Genomic DNA, 20,118 nt, shown 5'->3' on the forward strand with positions numbered 1-20,118 from the left:
AACTTTGCGTGCTTTTCTAGTTTTGTGCAGTGGCATGAGAAACTTTGTGCAGCTTTTTTGTTCAATTTTAGGTAGGTTCGCACAGCGGCATGACAAACTTTGCAGAGTTTTTCGAACCAAACTTGGTTCACGAAGCGGCACGAGCAACTTCACACTTTTTTTGTTCGATTAATGGTAGGTTTGCACAGCGGCACAGGGAACTTTGTGTCGCTGTTTTTGATTCATGTTCGGTTCGCATAGCAGCATGAGGAACTTCGCACAGCTTTTAGTTCATTTCAAACTAGGTTCATGCATCAGCATAAGAAACTTGTGCCGCTCTTTTTTTAATCATATTAGGTTTGCACAGCCGCACGAGAAACTTCGCCCTGCTCTTTTCGATTCACACTAGGTTCACTGCACAGCAGACTGAGAAACTTCGTTATACTCTTTTTGATTTTTGCTAGATTCGTGCGGTAGCACAAGAAGTTTTGCGCAGTTCATTTCAGGCCATGAGATGGCATGAGAAACTTTGCGTTGCTCTCTTCAATACGCAGGGGGTAAGGGGCGGACGGCAGATTTCGGCAAAACTGTTAGAAATATTTTAGATTTTGCTTCTTCACCGGGCAGAATGGAATTTCACAATTTCGCCCAGCACGACAGATTAACCTGGGTTGGAGTTTCAAGCATGGACAAGGATTTGGTATTATGGTATTTTGAGGGAGCAGAGCAGGGGAAAAGAGTTCAGTTTGCATGTGATGGGAAAGGTGATTTGTGGAAGGTGGGGGAGACCTCGAAGGGTAAGAAATTAGAGATGGGGCATTTGTGGTTAATTGATTGTTATCATGTTGTTAGGTTAATCTGTAAGGCATTGAGCCTGTTTAGCATTCAATGTGAGCTTAAGCCTGTCACATTAAAGTACCTTTTCCCACACAACAATTGGGTGTTATGTGTATGTTTCTGTGCTGGCATCCATTGAGTGCCCGGGTGGAGCTTGGGGTGAATCACCCCTTTGGTGATTTGGGCATGTTAGCCCACGTCTTGGTGAGTTGTGCCTCCCTTCTCCTAGAATCCAGCATTGGGTGGAAGGTATTCTATGGTTTTTCCTCATTGGCTGGTGGTTTTGGTGACAGGTCTATCAAGTATGGGGAATTTGAAAGAGTATTGTATTATTGTTGATGGATGTCGCTGGTGTGAAGGGGTCAACCTGGTCTGCTTGCCAAGGGTATGGGAGAGAATAGGGGAGGATGTGTTAAGTTTGGGGGAGGAGGAACTCTGGTCACAGGGTATGGATTTGGAACTTGGGAATATATGCACCTAAAGTTAGGGAAGTATTGGATAGCTCTGTTTGAACAGACAGGCTAGCCTGAAATAGGATGTGTAAAGCAAAATACAGCAAAGGATAATTGCCAAAATTAACGTGAAAAGAAAAAAGCCTTTCTGAAAGAGCAAGTGAGTTGCTATTTGAAAAAGTATACTTACTATTGGATTGCGCATCTTGCTTGCTGTCGTGATAAAAAAGTATTCCTGTTTCACATGCAAGGTGTGGACAAATTTGCGCGCCCAATAACATTTTAATAGCGTGAAAGTGCCTTTTGTATCACCATTTCCGAGGCCCGATTTTATGCTTTAAATACACAACTGAAATTCAGACACTTCTTCAACTATTGCCTGAATCAATGTCAAAAACATGTGGAAAAGACAAGGCCTAGAACTTTGGAGTGCATTTATATCCCAAAATAATTCAGTAGGCCCAAGGATGCATGTTTAGAGCTTAAAACCTCAAAAGAAAATCCACTTGTGTTTCAATTATGTCACGTGTTATCAATGATCGTATTTAGCATGCCTCATTTTAACAAAACAAATATAAAAGGTAATTCAGAAAAATCAGCATATAAAAGTCCCATTTTATTCTGCTTTGTATGCATTTCACTTGGAATCACATTGTGTATTTTAAACTTGGAAAACACTTGCCCAGAAATATTTCTGTTGGGGTTTGGCGGGAATTTGAAAGTGTCTGGGAATTCACCTCACATTTGAAACCCCAGTTCATGAATGCAATATTTCAAGACTTGAGCTCACACAGAACCATTGATATATTTTGCTGAAGGTGGTTTCTAGGAGACAGCCCAATAAATTCACTGTCCAATGCCTAGGGCTTGAGCACTGGGCTTCAAAGAGACCTGTCACCATTTGTCAAAACATAGGCCTCATACAAAAATCAATTAACTAAATCCACCCTGCAGTTTAAATGATCTTCATCAGAGGACAAAGAAATTCTGCCTGGACACATACTGTTATCATGAAAAAGGGGTATGTAGGATATGTGGAAGGGTTCCCAGACCATTTGCATTTATGTTTAGGGACTTTGGGTTTCATCCGAAATTACCCCAGGTAATCCAGACGTGGACCTCTTGCAAAATGTGCTTAGAGAGGCACAGCTTCACCTCACAGATGAGGTCCAACAAGGCCAAAACATGTGTTTGGGGTTGCTGTTGGTACTGTGATAAAGCCAGGACCCATAACACTTTATTACCCTAAAAGGGGGTTGGGAAAAATGCCTCTATGTCCCTACTCTAAGAAGGGTTTCCCTACCTCGAACCAAAACTAAGGATCCATCAAATGTCAGAATGTCCAAAGAAAAACGTCCAGTGTCCAAAGTACTATTCTGGCCCTCATATTCTAACAAAACAACTTCAAGGTGAAAGTGGAAAATGTCTTTGGCCTTTAGTAGTGTACAAATGTTCAGAAAGGAAATGCGTAGCTCCAACACAAAAGGTTCCGGAAGGACAGAGTGCCTTGTTCCAGAGGGTGGTTCCCTTCTCCTGGATTTCTCTTCACTCTTTTTTATGTTAAAAAATATCAGTTCTTTAAGTGTCTCTTGATCAACAACAAAACTGTTCTACAAAACAACTTGCTGTTAGTCTGTATCTTTGTATGAGACCTGGCGTACTCTCCTTCCAGGTTACGTTTCTCTTGACTGGTATGCAAAACAACTTAAAGTTCTCAGTTTCAGTGGGCTAAGTGGGTATATTCCTCCTCCTACCCGCATGCAATTTTCACAAGGTTCTCACGCCCAGAGGGAATGACTTCTTTCCCCTAGACCTTTACTTCCTTACAACAGTACTTTCTCACTTCCCAAGGGGTATGGATTTGTCCCTGGGTTTCTCCTCTTTTATAATCTGGTGTATGTGCGAGTCCCAGACTCGCCTGTTGCGTGGTTTACTCCCTTGCCAGGTCTTTTCTACTTCCAAATCTTTATGAATGTGGGTCTCAGACTCGCTTGTTGCTTGGAATACTCTCCTGCCAGGTATTCCCTTCTCTAATAAATTTCCATAGCCTTTTGCTAGTCCTATTGTATCCTTATCAGGATTTCTGGGGAAATGTATATTACACACTGTTCAACTTGACCATGCCTGTATGCTTCCCTGCCAGGGCTTCCTCACATGTACATGTTCACAATTGGCATCTGCCTTGTACACTCACATGTGTATTTTCTGGTACCTTTAATTTTTCTGCTGTACTCTCCTGCCAGGGCTTTTCTTGCATGGGCTCTGTGTACACTTACAAACTTGATAATTTCTTCTATTTGCTTTGTCTTGTATTGTTTCTGCCTGTCTCTTTTATTTCAATACATCCACATCAAAGAGTATGGGTCTTCCTTTATGCTTTCTCACAATGTCCATAACAGGACTTCAAAGGGATCTCCTGTTCCAAGCTTTCCCTGGTTCTCCAGCGCTTCTCCTGCCATCCCAACTCTTCCACAATGGACTCACCAGCTGTGCAACTTCCTTCTGGCTCTCTGGCTCCCTTACGGGACTGTCAGCGGTTCTTGCGGCATGGAGATTCTCTGTCCATGCCTGCAGCACCTCGGTCTGCTATCTGAATAACCAGCAACGTTCTCCCTCCTTCGCTCCTTTGCTTGTCCAGCTTCTTGCCACCAGCCCTGAGCTTTCAGGATCATGCCCTTGGTCGATCCTACAGAGATTCTGCTTTCTCTGCTCCTACTGATGCCATCCCATGGCACACACTGCTCTTTTAGTCCCCAGCCGCAGCCAGGTAAAAGCAGGTTCTGCACTCTTTCTCTCTCAGGTCCCTCAGCTGAACTGGATTTAAACTTCCTGGCCGGATGAACCAACATCCAATTACAAGACCCTTGCATTGGTTCTCCAGTTTTTGACATCTCCCTTACTCAATCCCTCCTCGTCCTCGTCTCAGTACAAAGGGGAAGGCTATTAGGAAAAGAGAATATGGGAAAGACTATGTGTGAGTTGTCTTTTGTCCTGAGTTCACAAGTAGTTTGACAGTATGCTTTAAAGTCACATGGGTTCATGTTGATGTTACCAGGTCCTTTTAACATGTGATATTGGGGATGGTGGTGTGGGATTTTATTGGAAGTAATCATTACAATTCCTGTCTTTTCCTCGTTCCAGTTGTGGACATGTCATTCCCTATGTCATGTGGTGGAATATTGGAGGTGGAGTTGGCAAAAGGTTGAGGGAGAATATTATAATAGGTCATTAGGGGAAGGAACATCCCTAAAAGGAAAGCAGGGATTTGTGTTTTCCTTCAATAATGCTGTGACCCCTCCATGAGGATCACATCCCCCCTGCCTCATAAAGCCACCCCCAGGGTTTGGATCAGAAAGCATCAGCCTCACCCTGGCCACATGAGGGAAGGTTACCTCAGGGAAAGGAGTGATGACATAGTTGGATTCATCTCAGTACTCTTGTTCAGTGGAGACATGCCTAGCATTTCGATGCTGGACTGCACAGGTAGGTGGTACCAGACTGCTATACAAAGAGATATTGCTCCTCTGTGAAAGGTGCAGTGCTTGCACTAAAATGTGGTTGTAGACACTCCTGAGTGAGAACCAACCCATAGAACAAGTTATTTGACCATGTTCATTCTCGGTACCGGGGCTCCCTGACCATGTGCATACTATTTTTATTAAGCTGGCAGATTTAATTTCCAAGTTATATAAAAAATGAAATTGCCATTTTCCATTAGGAGTGGACTCACCCCTCCCTTTCAATTTCATGAAACTGGTAGAAACGACACTCCGTCACATGTCTGGGAGGAGTTAAACAACGTATAATAAGCATCCTCTTAGAAGAAAGATTATTATTATGGAATATGGGGAGATGGACATTGAAGATTTTTGACACAGCCACATGAAGGGAACAGAGCTGAGATCATCTGGATAATTGGTTTCCAGTCAGGCTGATGAAAAGAGCCAGTACAGACAGATGGACAACCCAAACAGTGGAGACTGACTTCACCGACAGCCAGCTAAAAGGACCCTGCTAAAGACAGAAATTAGTATAGGGAATTACTTTGATTCACTATGAAGAGTGGAAAGTGTTAAACCCTTGCAGTCCCTTAACTTTGAATGAATAAACACACCTATGCGCAATGTGACAGGGAAAGGATGTTTAAACATTGCATATTTTACTGGGGAAAATTACATCTCTAGCCCAAGCGTTTTGAGCTGACGTCAAACTTAATAGGGATAGTTTGATGGCACTGCATACACACATATGTATTTGAAGCTGCACTCATAGCTGGATTCAAAGTCACACACACACATTTAGACTGAAAGTAACAAACACATGTTCATTGAAAGCTGCAAATACATATTCTGAGAAGACTGCACACTTATGTATTCAGAGCAGAGTGCAGGACTCTTTGGGCCTCTTCACGAGTTGGGCGGTATCCCGGTTGTAATACCGCCCAACTGTAACAGTGTTAGCACCCACCCGTCCGGTGGTATTACTGTCGGATCACGGGTTGGGCGTTGAACATAAATCACCATTGGGTCCATTGACTAATACTGCGCTCTAATCCAGCCAGCAGTAATACAGGGTGCTAAATGGGATTTTCACCTCCAGAAAAAAGCTTGAAGTAAAACAGCCCATTTAGCGCCCAACTCTTGATAGGAACAGCCCTTAAATGCAGCGGTAATACCATTACTGCCGCATTTAAGGGCTACACCCCAACTCGAGATGAGGCCCTTTGAAAGTATTATTTTCCGAATTTAAACCTGTGGAAGATAAATGTATGCTTTCCATTGTCTACATTTAAATGATCTGCACATAGCCTATACATTCACTACCTGACAATTGTACAGGAGAGCCAAGTTGAATGTGTGTGTGTGTTGATAAATATGATATGTTTAAGTAACCTTTCTCCAATACCATTCTGGTTTTGATACTGCAGAAAATTATGTTTTGAATAGGTTAAAATATGCAAACACTGTGGCCGAAAAGCCGCGATGTTATAACTGAAATATATTGTGTTGTTTAGATAGAAACAATACAAATGTTTAGAATGTCTAGTATCCTTTAGAAGATATATATTTATGTGAAGTTGCTTGAATGCTTACGTGAGAGCCAGTAGAAAGATTCTTACAGGCAGGTAAAATTTGTTAGAATGACAAATTGTAACTGAGCCTACACCATTGTGGTGATCCTCATGGTGTAAAGCTGGAAACCACCCTATCAAAAGATAATGTGACATAACTGGCGGCTCAGCATCTAGGATGTTCGGTTTATGACATGACTGGTGTCCATGCACTGGTGCACTGAGTAAGAGCACCAATGTATGAGAAATGACAGCAATGCATGAAATTAGATGGTCCTTCCTGTATTCAAAGAAAAAAATTAAAGTGGAGTTTGAGATCACTGAAGGTTGGTACATCTAATATATTGATTGATTAGATTTGTAGATAAATACAATACACCCATGACATTAGAGGGCATCAGAGCAGACATGGAGGTGTGCTTGACCATACAATCATTTGATACTTTTTGCAAATTCAAAGGCAGGCACAGGATCTGGAAACTTGGCAGAAAGAAATGAGATAGATACTGTGGGCTCAGATATCTGGGCCCACAGGGCCTGGTAGATGAGGCCCTTCATAAATTGTAACCGATCTCCACCATAACCGATGAGAGACTGACACTCACACATTTCTCGTCCCATCTCTTGTTTCACCTTCAAATAGTGGAAAATCGTTTAGAGGAAAGCTCACATGATTTGCAACGCCTAAATAACATTCATGGTCAATTTCTACAGACACATGAGGAATCGAAGGCCAAAATATCCAATTAAGCCATGTATACTGATGGCTTATTAAAGGACTTTGTGAATATAAAAAAATCAAGTGATGATAAAGATGCAAAACATATAATGAAGCAGATTGACTCACAGATACAATTCGATCAGCTATGTAATGATATAAAAAATATTAAGAAACAAACAGCTCAGTTAGCCCAAGAAAAAGATTTTGCAATTCAGCAAACAAACCAGCTTACCTCAGAACTGAGCATTGTTCAAACTCAGGATGATCAAAATAAAGTGTAGAAGAAGATGTATCATTGAGAGGAAACATAGACACAGTAAGGAAAATTCTTGATGATGCAAAGTCGGGGATTGAACACCTGAAAAAAGAATTAACTATTTGGTGGATTTTCAGTGAGGAGTTAGTAGACGAAATACAGATTTTACAGAAAGACAAATACTCAATATAGAATAAGTTACAAAATATGAAAGAAACATTGGCTTCCAAACTAAGGCATTTGACACTAACCAGGCTAGTCTGAGTGAGTCTACGAAACAGCTAGCGTGAAGTGAACAGCAGATCATAATTTAAATGGATCATAACACAAGACTGAGACAAGAAATTAAAGATGACCAAGCAATTTTGGACTCACAGTCTAAAATGCACAGAAAGATGGGTTTCATGGAAGAGGGGAGATTGTCCCCAATCCCTTAGGCTACCTCTCCATTGCCAAACACTTCCCAGAGGCATGCTAGTGGGTTTGGCGCACCTAGCCAGATGCAGGATATAGTGTGCACTGGATGCACCATCTCTTCCCAAACTCACCCAGATACACAGAGAAACATGATTTCCCTGACAGATACAGGAATACAGAGAAATACAGGTTAGACAAGAGGGGAATGGAACACTTTGCATGTGAGGGGTGGACAAGAGAGGGAGGGAGAGTACACACAAACAGAGAGTTAGTGAGTCAAGAGATGAAAATGAGTCAAGGGAACAAGAATTACAGCATATGATTCAACAGGGAGACCATTCAGCGCACAAGGCAACCTACAAGTTAATGTGTGGCACGGCACAATGTCCTATGTAAATTGTTCAAAAACACAAACATGCATTTGCCCACATTTTTCAGTGTGGCGATTCCCGAAAATCGAGACCTCAAAACCACATTCTTCCATGCCCTTCCAAAATATGTACTGACTCAATTAGTGTGTGATTTTGATGACTCAAGAACACTTGAGTGGATAATCACACAGGTTACAACGATCTATGAAGTACAGAACTCAACAGCACCCAAAAACAAAGAAAAGAACCCCAAACAGACACGCCATTAAGGTAGCTGAGGAGACGAGTACTCCTCTGTTGAACCTAGAGATAGGGGGGCCAAAGACCTATTCCTCTGGTGTTAAGGAACCTAACAGACAGAGAAGACCCTGCGTTCAAAGCCAGCCGACCAGTTACCCACGTGGCATGGAAAATAATTATCCCACAAAACCAGAGACTTACATGTGCCCTTGGAATTTAGGCTGTAAGCCTATCCTAGGCTACACATATGTTCCTAATACAGAGGAAAATACTGAGAACCCAGGGGCAGGTTCCTAGGGAAATTCGAATCATACTTTTTCCAGAGAGAGGAGCCAATCTCCACCTCTGAGGACTAATTATCAAGAAAATGATGTTGTACCTCCTCCTAACTTCCAGGATAACAGATCCCAGTACCAGGGCCAGTGGAGATCCAACAATGCATACAACAGTTCCCAGAATTACCAGAACTACTGCCCTACAAGAGATAGTTCCCCTTCTTCAGAAGAACAAAGATATGACCAAAGAAGACCACATAGTCTTCGTTCACTCTCTTTGACAGAGGTAGAGGCATCATACACCTACTCTTCTCCCACCTCAATGCCTCACAAATCTCAAATGCCACGTCCTCTCCTACCTCTTTTGAATTCACCATTTCTACTATTACTCTGCCTCACTCAGTTCACATCATCTCTATCTATCACCCTCCTGGTCCCAATGGACCATTCTTTGCTGACCATGGGCAACTTTCTGATTCTCTTTGCACTAAACATCACCTCATTCTCTTGGATGACTTTAACCTTCCCTCTCCAACCACTTCTCAGAAATCTAAACTTCAATCTTTTCTTAGTGACCACACTCTCCACTCTATCCATAACCTACCTACCCACACAGGGGGTAACTCTTTGGATCTCTTATTCATCGCCACTTATCTCTCAGCCACTAATGCTACTGTCACACCATCCATATCTGATCACTCAATTGTTTCCACCACCATCTCCTTTCCACCCTCTGACCTTTCCTCACCACTTGCTTCACCTATTACTAAAAGGAAATGTAAACCTTCTGCATCCCACCTTTCTCTCCGACCTACAGTTCTCACTCTCCTCCTTCACACTCAATACCTCATGCAGCAACACTGCCTTCTGCAGCTTCCAATCCCTACTATATGACTCATTCTCCTCTCACTTCCCACTGCTTACTTTCACCCCTAAGTCTCAGCATCCTCAACCATGGAATCACCCCATTCATATGCACTCTCCGCACAGACATGCATCAGCTGCTGCGCAAATGGAGGAGTACCCACACGCACAAGGAGCTGCAACTCTAGCTCTCCACCCTGAACTCTCTCAAGTCCACTCTTGATAGAGCGAAAAGAGAATTCTACCTCTTTGGGTTTTTCAAGGTCTCACAATCCAGGCAGTAGCCGTGACCTGATACCCACAGAAAAGGGGGAAGTCCCCATCCTGTATATTATATTGAAATGTATTTCATTCCTACAGAGTCCTTGACAAACCCATTTGAACTTGATCCCAAGCAGAATGACCCTGAGGAGACTGCCCAAGATCAAGCTTATTAAATTCAGAACATCCACCAAATGTGATCTTAATTATCCGCTAACTCATACTTTATAAATTGGAGATAAAAGATTAAAGGTTTTTTGTGCCTCTTCAAGTTGAGGGATATTGTGACTGACCGGCTCTCTGTCACGCTCACCTGGTCTCCACGGGGGCATAGCACGTAGACGTATGACCGATATCTGTACTGGCGTAGTTTTGATGGTATGATGGTGTCCTCTCCCCTGTTATCTCCCCAGGAGGCGTTAGCCTGCAATGTTGAAACAAGATGTTAGCTAATTAGTGGGTTAGATTGGTCCCACTTCCTGCAACCTCCTGATGCCCGACTCCTCTCCTGCTCACCTTTGAGTTTGGTGAGGTTGGCTCTCCGTCCTGCTTGACCTTCAGCAGGGGCGCAGTAGGCTCAGTCTTTCTCTGGGCACAGTTACTTCACTGTTCCTGAGTGTCTGTTGCTGTGTTTCGGGAATGCTTGGATTAATCAGGTAAGTCTCTATCCCAATGACAGCTTGGTATAGATGCTCAAAGTCTTATTGTTCCAAGGTTTAAAAGTGTTTTGCCTTTCTTGCAGACGTTGTTTCGTATGGAAGGTTAGAAGAAGAATTGACTCTTCTAGGATGCTGAACTGGTTGCCTCCAGGTGAGTATTAGCGCGGATCAGTGGCGCTGGATGGCTGAACAATTGTTCGTTTTTGTATTGTGCGCGACTAACCTGCTGTTTTCTGTTCCCTTTTTGCAGGCGCGGCACGGCCCCAAGCTGAAGAATGGAAGAACCGCTCCGAAGTAACTCAGAGGAATGCAGAATCCCGGGTGAGTATTGGATGCCTGCGCAGAAGTCCTTTCCCAACAGGGGCGGCGGTCAGAAGACCAGCTGGAGACGAGACCGATGGACGGAATTGCAGTTAAGGCCTTTGTCGCTGTAGTAAAACCTGTTCTTCTCCTTTCCTTCTTCCAGGCACCGATGGATGGAAATCTCAGACGGGCGTGGCTGTAGAAACTCGAGGACAGAGCAGACACGGTGAGCGTTACGCTGCAGGAGTGCAGAATAACGCAAAGCGTGTTCTGCCTGCAGGGTGTGGCTTAAATAGCCTTGCAAGTAGTTCCAGGTAACGTAGTCCCTTTACCCCACCCTGTCTCTCAGGAAAAGAAGTCCCTCTGCCACACCCTGGATATACAGAAGGCTCAGCCTCACTAGGCAGATTAAGTAGTTCCATAAGTTCAGCCCATTTCATGAGCCTGGCGCCAACGGCGCCAGGACTGAGTCCATGAGGCTCTGGGGCACTTCCTTGGGACCTGACAAGTCCTTCTGAGTGACAGGGACTGGGGTGGGCCCAACAGTTCCAGGGGTTTTGGAGCACGCACCATGACAGCACTCTCCCCTAAAGCCCCCCTAATGGCGGGATCTCCTCTTGGTCCTGGTTTGTTCGGGTGACTCTGATGAAACTTTTTCAACAACCGTGGTGCATGAATGTGTTCACTAGGTTCCCATGATCTTTCATGTGGTCCATATCCTTTCCAGTCTATTAGATAAAACAGTTTTGATTTGACGATTTTCGAGTCCAGGATATCCTTGACTTCAAATTCGGGTTCCCCGTCGACCATGATCGGTTTTGGTGGTTTCAGTACTCGGGTTCCTGGTTGCACTGGTTTCAGAAGTGAGACATGAAACACGGGATGAATTTTAATGTGCAAAGGTAAATTCAACTTCACAACTACCGGATTGATGATGGCCTTAATGGTGTATGGACCTATGTATCTGGGGTTGAAGGTTCGGGTTCCTTTCATTGGTATGTGCTTCGATGCCAGCCAGACTTCATCTCCGACTTGATACTTTGGAGCTTCACTCCTATGGATGTCTGCTGACTTCTTGTATCTTTCCTTGGCTTGTTTCAGCTGATCCGTTGCTTGTTTGAAAGCTTGAGTAATAGTAGTGTGCAAACTTCTTACGGCTGGTATTTCCAAAGGTTGAGGCGAGTTAAGATTGGAGGTTTGTGGATGCAACCCGTAAATGGTGTAGAAGGGAGTCTGATGCTGGAGTGCAGGGAATTGTTGTAGGCGTACTCGGTTATCCATAAAATGTATTTCCAACTGTTTTCAGTTTGGTGTAACATACATCTGAGGTATTGTGCTAGACTCTGGTTGGTCCTCTCAGTCTGACCCTCATTCTGGGGATGGTGGCTTGTGGAAAGTCTTACATCGATTTGCGCTAATTCACAACACTTCTTCCAAAATCGTGAGATAAATTGACTGCCACAATCCGAAATTAGGATGGAAGGGAATCCATGTATTCGGACTATCTGCTCTAAGAATTCTTTAGCCAAGATTGAAGCTTAGGGTAAGCCCTTCAGTGGAATGAAATGTGCCATCTTCGAAAACAAGTCCACCACCACCAAAATTGTGTTGAACCCGTTACAAGGAGGAAGGTCAGTTATAAAAATCAAGAGACAACGTATGCCAAGGCGTAGGCGGAATATCCAGTGGTTGCAGTTGACCTGATGATCTTTTCTTCAAGGCCTTGTTTTGTGCGCAAATTCCACAGGATAATACAAATTGCTTGATGTCTTTACGCCATGTTGGCCACCAATAGTATCGCTTGATCTTGGCTTCGGTTTTAGCTATTCCAGGATGACCTTCAACCAGTGATTCATGGTAATTCGAGATGACCCTGTCCTGAAGTTCTTTGCTGGGTAGGTAGAGACGTCCCTGAAAATATGGTAAGTGGTTTGAGACAGAATGATGAAACACTTTTGGTAGACCAGTCTCTCAGAGTGTCTGTATCCATAAGATGTGTGATTTCTTTGTGGATGTCATCTAAGGTTAGAGACGTTGTCACTCCTAAGATCTTTTCTCCGGGAATGATGGGCACTGGGTCTGGGTTGGTGGATTCCTCTTCTACCCCAATGCGAGATAGAGCGTCTGCCTTGCCATTTCGACAACCAGGTCGGTAAGTAATCACAAAGTCAAATTCAGCAAAAAATAATGCCCATCGGAGTTGGCGGGATGATTGGGCCTTTGCCACCTTCAAGTACTGTAGATTGCGGTGGTCAGTGATTACTGTAATTGTATGTCTTGCTCCCAGAAGGTAATGCCGCCAAGCCTTGAAGGCCGCCTTGATGGCCAGAAGTTCCTTGTCCGTAATGGCATAATTCAATTCTGGTGCCGTGAATTTCCGTGACCAGAAGGCCACTGGATGGAGTTGACCCGTTTCAGGATCTTTTTGCGAGAGGACCGCTCCCATTGCCGAACTGGAAGCGTCGGTCTCAACCACGTACGGTAGGTCTGGACGTGGGTGTTTCAGGATCGGGGCTGAGATGAATTTTTGCTTTAAGTCCTGAAAGGCTTTCTCAGCTTCCTCTGACCATTGAAAACGTTTGTTCTTTCGCAGTAGAGAGGTAATGGGATGTACTAGCTGTGAGAAGCCCAGAATGAAGCAGCGATAGAAGTTCGCAAATCTGAGCATAATCTGAACTCCTTTAATCGAGGTTGGGGAAGGCCAGTTGAGAATGGCATCAACCTTCCGTGAATCCATGCGTACACCATGTGGGGTTGGGACAAACCCAAGGAATTCGACCTCCGTAACATGGAAGAAGCATTTTTCCAGTTTTTCAAACAATCTGTGTTGTCGAAGTTTGTCCAAAACTGCACGGACGTGTTTCACATGTTCCTGTTCAGACGATGAATATACCAGAATGTCGTCTATGTATACTACGACACACACATCAATCAATTCACGCAGGACGTCACTCATGAAATACTGGAACGCCGCTGAGGCGTTGCAAAGGCCAAAGGGCATCACTTGGTATTCGAATAATCCGTATTTGGTGCGGAAGGCGGTCTTCCATTTGTCCCCCTTTTTTATTCGGACCAGATGATATGCCCCTCTAAGATCTAGCTTGGTATAGATTCGGGCATCTTTAACTTGGTCCAAAAGTTCAGGAATTAGTGGCAAGGGCTAACGGTTTTTAACTGTGACTTGGTTTAATGCGCGGTAATCGATGCAAGTCCCAAGGTCTCCTTCTTTTTTAGGCACGAAGAATAAGGGCGAGGCTGCTGGGGACTTGAATGGGCGGATAAAGCCGTTAGCCAGGTATTGGTCCAGATACTTTTTTAAATGCAGATTTTCAGGTTCCGTAAGTGCGTAGATTCGGCCACATGGGATCTGTGCGCCAGGTATAAGGTCGATCTGACAATAGTACGATCTATGGGGAGGAAGAGTATTCACTTGGTCCTTCTGGAAAACATCCTGATAGTCTTGGTATTTTGGAGGTAGCGGATTAGTCAGATTCATGATATTTGCGACTTCCTTAACCAAAGGTTCCTTTGTTTGGTAACAGGTACGAGCACATTCGACTGAGAAGGTCAGCCTCTTAGCACACCAGTCGATGCAAGGATTGTGTGATTCTAGCCATGGCATTCCCAGAATTATTTGAAATTGTGGAGCCTTGATTAGATCAAACAAGATGTCTTCCCGATGTCCGTCTTGGCACAAAAGTGTCATTTCTGTTGTCGAGTGCGCCACTGGACCTGAAGCGATCTCTTTTCCATCGACAGTGGTGACTAAATCTGTAGTTGCCTTTTCGCACAGAGGAAGATTCATCCTTGTAGCCAAATTGTGATCCATATAATTTCCAATGGCTCCGCTATCGATATATGCTCTGACTGCATGCATTTGAGACGGCTGTTGGTGATTTATGAGGATCATTGGCAAGACGAGGTGCGAGGTCTGAGAGTCCTTCTTTTTGCTTGACAAGCGGACCTCTACGCATGTCGGGCGAGGAAGTTTTCCGACTCCGGCTCTGTTTCCTCTTTGCCGGCAACTCCAACTGCCTTCTTGGGTGGTTTTACAGGGCAGTCTCGAAGGAAGTGGCCAGCTGAGCCGCAGTACAAACATAGCTGTTGTTGTCTTCTTATATCTCTTTCAGCCTTGGTTAACGGCCCTCGCACTCCTCCAATCTGCATGGGTTCGACCAAGTCTGAAGTCTTGGATGCATTCTCCTTTGGGCATACAAAAACCTGAGCGTCCATTCTAGCTCGATCTGCCTTACGGTTCTGTAGTCTATGATCAAGCTGAACCACCAGATCTATGTATTCCGCACAATCACTAAAAGGGTTGACCGCTTGAGCTAAAACATCCTTCAACTCCCCTCTTAAGCCCCGGTAAAACAGAGTTGTTCTTTTGTCGTCTGGCCAATCAGTTTCTACTATCAGTCTATTAAAGGTTGCGATGTACGTCAACAGATCTTGATTGCCTTGGCGCAGGGACAAGAGTTCATTATCCAATGCCTGACCGTGAGAGTAGCGGGCAAACATCTTCTCCATGTTCATTTGGAACCTCTGGAAGTCTTGCAAGATGGGATTGTCCCGATTGACTAGAGGTACCGACCAGTCCGCAGCACTGCCACTGAGGTAAGACAATACAAAGGCTACCCTTGATTGGTCGTTTGGAAAGGCCCCTGGCCTACATAGGAAATGTAGACGGCACTGGTTCATGAAAACCACATACCTTTTTGGGTCTCCTGCAAAGCGTTCTGGAGGTGCCAAAGGTACGGCTCCTGGAAGGACCACTTGAACTGGATTGCTGGGTGTAGTAGGAAGTGTTGACCCCAATCCAGGTAACGGTGTTTGCCCCGCCTGGGATAGAAGCAATTGTTTAGCAAGCTCATCGGTACGATCTTTAGACACGATCAATTCCCTCCTTAAAGCATTGGTATTCTGCCGGGCCGAATGGACCTCGGCCCTGAGTTCCCCCAAAAGCTGGGCTAGTTGGTCTGTCTCTGAGGTTTCCATGACGCCCAGGTAGAGAATTTGTAGAAGGGTTTGTGTTCTGTCACACTCACCTGGTCTCCACGGGGGCGTAGCACGTAGTCGCATGACTGATATCTGTACTGGAGTAGTTTTGATGGTATGATGGTGTCCTCTCCCCTGTTATCTCCCCAGGAGGCATTAGCCTGCAATGTTGAAACAAGATGTTATCTAATGAGTGGGTTGAATTGGTTCCACTTCCTGCAACCTCCTGATGCCCGACTCCTCTCCTGCTCAACTTTAAGTTTGGTGAGGTTGGCTCTCCGTCCTGCTTGACCTTCAGCAGGGGCGCAGTAGGCTAGTCTTTCTCTGGGCACAGTTACTTCACTGTTCCTGAGTGTCTGTTGCTGTGTTTCGGGAATGCTTGGATTAATCAGGTAAGTCTCTATCCCAATGACAGCCTGGTATAGATGCTCAAAGTCTTATTGTTCCAAGGTTTAAACGTGTTTTGTCTTTCTTGCAGATGCTGTTTCGTACGGAAGGTTAGAAGAAGAATTGACTCTCCTAGGATGCTGAACTGGTTGCCTCCAGGTGAGTATTAGCGCGGATGAGTGGCGCTGGATGGCTGAACAATTGTTCGTTTTTGTATTGTGTGCGACTAACCTGCTGTTTTCTGTTCCCTTTTTGCAGGCGCGGCCCCAAGATGAAGAATGGAAGAACAGCTCCGAAGTAACCCGGAGGAATGCAGAATCCCGGTGGATATTGGATGCCTGCGCCGAAGTCCTTTCCCAACAGGGCCGGCGGTCAGAAGACCAGCTGGAGATGAGACCGATGAACGGAATTGCAGGTAAGGCCTTTGTCGCTGTAGTAACACCCGTTCTTCTCCTTTTCTTCTTCCAGGCACCGATGGATGGAAATCTCAGACTGGCGTGGCTGTAGAAACTCGAGGACAGAGCAGACACGTGAGCGTTACGCTGCAGGAGTGCAGAATAACGCAAAGCATGTTCTGCCTGCAGGGTGTGGCTTAAATAGCCTTGCAAGTAGTTCCAGGTAAAGTAGTCCCTTTACCACACCCTGGATATACAGAAGGCTCAGCCTCACTAGGCAGATTAAGTAGTTCCATGAGTCCATGAGGCTCTGGGGCACTTGCTTGGGACCTGACAAGTCCTTCTGGGTGACAGGGACTGGGGTGGGCCCAACAGTTCCAGGGGTTTCGGAGCACGCACCATGACACTCTCCTACATACAGGGTCCCAAGTGACCTTGATATCTTAAGAAGTACTAGAGATCTCATCTAAGAAAGGGGGGAAAGTCAGTGTATTTTCCTCAAACCTCTCCTTGGGGAAATGAGTTGCACAGCTCTGCTTGGAAGCAAATCCCAGTAGAGGGGGTTACTGTAATCAAAACCAAAATAGGGCACCATAGACTCACCCATCCCGTGAAAGTTGTGGCTCCTCAGAGCACACCTGTTTTCTTTTTTTAAACCTTTATTTGAGTTGCACAGTAGACACTATAAAGAATTGGTACAGCGAGTTAATATTTACACAGGTAGTATTATTTAAACAGTATATAGGCACATAAGATTGAAGAGCATATGTACTGTTCCATTTTCACTATTATCCGTATTCGCTCTGTTGCTCAGGTATTGGCGGAAGCTCCCCCCATATATCTCTCAGCCTGCTGGTGTGGGGAAGTAAGCTAGAGTATATCTCTTCCTGGTCATTCGCCCATACCATATCTTTAACCCATTCCTCGGTTGTTGGGAGCGCCCCATTCTTCCACCTCATTAATATGGCGTGATTAGCCAGTAGCAGTCCAATATTAATAAGCTTACGTTTCGCTGCATTCATTTTAAGTACACAACCCAATATACACATTGATTGTTCCCAGTCTACAGGCTGCTCCACCATAGCCTCTAGTGCCTCACAGACCCCACACCAGTATTCAGAGAGCTTCCCACATGACCACAACATGTGTGTCAGATCGTCTTTCTCTCTCCCGCATCCAGGGCATTTCCAGGTAGCTGCTGGATACATTCTCCTTAAGCGAGCTGGGGTGAGGTGTACTCTATTTAGAATTTTAAAGTGGATTAGAGTGAACCTGGAATTTAGCGACACCTGTTTCGTGAGGCCGAACAGCTGTAACCAGTGAGATTCTGTGAGCGTGACCCCAAGGTCCTTCTCCCATTCCCCCCTAACATCAGGTACTTGTGTTCTTCTCATTTCCAATGGTGAGGCAGTTTCCTTGGTTGTCCCGGGGGAGATTATGTAATTTAAACATGGATGCGACTCCGGTTCTTGTGGGAATCCATCCCATGTTGCTGCTATTGCCGATCTGAGGTATTGTAGCTTCTGCAGTGGGTAATCCCCTGTCTAAAGTTTGATATCCTCCCAAGGTCTAAACTGACCATCATGGTACAGATCTCTGAACTGCATGATACCCACCCCCCTGCCAGTGTGTGGATAATGCTATGTCCGTTGACAGGGCCAGATAGGGCGCACCCCAGATTGGTATTTTGGGACTTTACATTCCAATGTTTCGGGATTGTTGTGTGAGTCTTGCCCATGCTTGATGTATGGCCAGTGTCGGGTCCAAGTGGTTGCAATTTCCCCTCTTCCCAGTGGTCATCCCGTGCAATAACGTGGCCCTTGTCTTCCTCTGCGCTTCTAGATCAACGTAAGAGGTTGGCGGCGCATCTGCTGCCCAGTTCGTGGCATAGTATGCTTGGGCTGACAGGTAATAAACCTCGTAATCTGGTGCCGCCAGTCCCCCCGCTTATATGGCTGCGTGAGGCGTCGCCAACTGGCCTTCACATGACCCTTCCACACAAAGGCAGAGCAGGCACTAGTTATTTTCTTAAAGAAGGGCCTGCCTTGCCAGAGTGGTTTTGTGCTAAAGAAGTAGAATAGTTTGGATAGTATGATCATCTTGACTATTGCTAACCGACACATAAGTGAGGTAGGTAGGTGGTTCCAGCGATAGAGTTTAGCACACACCACCACAGTCAGTGCGTCATAGTTAAGGGAGCGGATCAGACTGGCGGAGCGTGCCATCTCCACCCCCAAATATCTAACCTGTTGGGGAGCCCAGCACAGCCCGAATCGTCGCCTGGTGGCCTCATGTCGTCTGTCAGTGGGAACATCTCAGACTTATTTATGTTCAGTCAGAGACTTCCGAACTCCTGGACCGCTGCTAGTATCATGTGTAAATATTTCTCAGGGTTCCTCACGAACAACATAATATCATCAGCATATAGCGAGATTAAGGGCCTCATTACACGGTAGGCGGTGCCATGGCGCTATAAGCGCCATGGCTACCCCCTACTGCCGTCGGAGTCCGGGTTCCCGGAATAGGGACTTACCGGTCTATTAAGACCTTTGCAGGACCGGTAAATCCCCATTCCGGAAACCATTCCCCATTCCCATTTGAGCCCCAATAGGGCTCAGTGGTAATGGGGAAGGAGCCAATAATGGTACCGCAATTTTCAGTGCCATTATTAGCTCTGAGGTCCCTCAGCCGGAACCGTCCATAACGCCTGGGCAGACCACACGTTAAGGAGGGGACCCGCTGAGGGACCTCGTAGTAGGGTGGTAGGGGATTACCGGCACCGGTGCCCTTACCGATGCCGGTAATCCCCTACCGCCTACTGTGTAATGAGGCCCAAAATCTATTCGCCCGGAGATGGGGATACCCGCTCTCGCATGTTGCGCCCTCATGAAATCGGCCAAGGGTTCAATTACAAGTGCAAACAATAATGGGGAGAGCGGGCACCCCTTCCTGGTACTCCCCGCAAGCTCCAGCACCGCGGATAGAGTCCCATTCTCTAACACCCTAGCATATGGTTGTGTGTGTACAGGAGTCGTACCCACTTGATGAAATTAGGGCCAAATCCGTAATTGTGTAGCACTCTGAAGAAGAACAGCCAATACACAGTATCAAAAGCCTTCTGCATGTCTGGGGATATGGCGACCCCCTCGTAGTCTTGGGGATTTTCGCCACGACAGAACCTGCAAATGTTGGATGACGTTGATCTCTCTAGCACAAATCCTCCTTGATGATTGTGCACCATGTAGGGCATCACCGGGTTGAGTCGGGAGGCTAGCATCTTGGCAAAAATGTTCGCATCTGTGTTAATGAGGGACAGCTGGCAGTGCGACCAGCAGTCTTCAGCGGACTTCCCGGGTTTCAACAACAGAGTTATGACCGCTTCCCGCATTGACTCCGGCTGAGTGTCATTGTGCAGGGCTTCAGTCCACACTGTCATGAGACGGGGACCAAGTGTCTCAGCAAATTCCTTATAGAATTTGGATCCCAACCCGTCTGATCCTGGGGCCTTCCCACCAGGAATGTCCTTTATAGCTGTTTTTATTTCGCCAAGTGTTATTGGGGTCTCTGGAGCATTATGTGTGTCAGCTGACAATAATGTTGTGGGTATTGCAGCAAGATAATCATCAATCTCTTTA

This window comes from Ambystoma mexicanum, chromosome 2q, assembly GCF_040938575.1.
Source record: "Ambystoma mexicanum isolate Mex_15411 chromosome 2q, UKY_AmexF1_1, whole genome shotgun sequence".
NCBI lineage: Eukaryota > Metazoa > Chordata > Amphibia > Caudata > Ambystomatidae > Ambystoma > Ambystoma mexicanum.